Source organism: Notothenia coriiceps, unplaced genomic scaffold (genome assembly GCF_000735185.1).
Source record: "Notothenia coriiceps isolate Sejong01 unplaced genomic scaffold, NC01 NC01_scaffold00015949, whole genome shotgun sequence".
In the NCBI taxonomy this organism is placed as follows: Eukaryota; Metazoa; Chordata; class Actinopteri; order Perciformes; family Nototheniidae; genus Notothenia; species Notothenia coriiceps.
This window is the reverse complement of record NW_011348650.1, coordinates 1-1,146: the sequence shown is the minus strand read 5'-3', so window position 1 is coordinate 1,146 and position 1,146 is coordinate 1. Positions and strand designations below refer to the sequence as shown.

The 1,146-nt window shown below is 45.8% G+C and overlaps 1 long non-coding RNA gene across 1 annotated transcript; it reads left to right on the top strand.

The window, feature by feature from the left end:
* Positions 1–88: 88 nt before the first annotated feature.
* LOC104949342 (uncharacterized) lies at positions 89–1,066 on the top strand. The gene is made up of 3 exons (XR_798796.1): positions 89–175; positions 255–294; positions 984–1,066. It is a non-coding gene; the product is annotated as an uncharacterized lncRNA (long non-coding RNA).
* The last annotated feature ends 80 nt before the right edge of the window (positions 1,067–1,146 follow it).

Below are 1,146 nucleotides of genomic sequence, written 5' to 3'. Positions count from 1 at the left end.
GTAGTTGTGTAGTGTGTGTGTGTGTGTGTGTGTGTGTGTGTGTGTGTGTGTGTGTGTGTGTGTGTGTGTGTGTGTGTGTGTGTGTGCAGGGCAGGCAGGGCGGGGTGCAGATCGACCCCTGGGAAGATCCCGACTTCAGCATCTACAAAGTCATCGACCGCTTCGGCTTCATGCAGTGAGTCGGTGATTTGTATTCTGCCCACATGCAGACAGCAGCTCCCTGTGAGTCTCTGACGGTTCTTACTCTGTTTCAGTGAAGACGAGCTGCCGGCCCCGACGGCACACGAGGAAAAGGTAAAGGAGGAGATCAGGTGTCAGGTGTCAACAGAGTGGAGCAGGAATGAGTCCTAAAACCTGAAATAAGTCAGAATTGTATCACTTCCTGTCCCCTGGTCTGGAGTCAGTGGCTTTTTGAATGTGTTTTTGGTTGTTAGCTTGAATAAAGGCCTGTGTTAACACAAGCTGAAGAAATTCTAACGTTTTGTTCTACGACATAAAATACATCAATAAATACCCCACTGGTGAATTTAAAACCAGCTGTCCAACAAAGGAGACAACTAAACGTAATCACGCCCAGACACAGAAATACGTAAATAAGCTTCCTATAGCTTGACAGCTAGCTCGCACGTTATCTTTCCAAACCCGTCCTTACTGAAAACGGGGGGAAATTCACTGCCGTTGCACATATGTTGCCGTTATCATTAAATGTTTCCTGACAACAGGGTACGTTCTGAATCCTCTCTGTTCTGAATACAAAGACACACCAAGGAATGGACTTCCACCTGAGTCCCACAGAAGTTTTTGCAGTCAGAAGAAAAGGAGGAAAGTCAAGCAAACGGCGGCCCTCCAATTAAACTAATTTATTTTGAGTTGATCTAGCCTTAGTAAATCTGATAAGTAACATTATAATTACATTAGCTGCTACACCCTTAGAACCTGCATTAGTATTGTTGAGTGATAACCTGTTTCTGTCTCCACCTCAGAGGAAGCAGCTGGAGATCGAGAGGGTGGAGAAGTGGCTGAAGATGGTGAAGAAGTGGGACAAATACAAGAACAGTGACAGGGTGAGGAACAACACACACACACACACACACACACACACACACACACACACACACTCACGCTCAGTGTTACACGTTTACATGT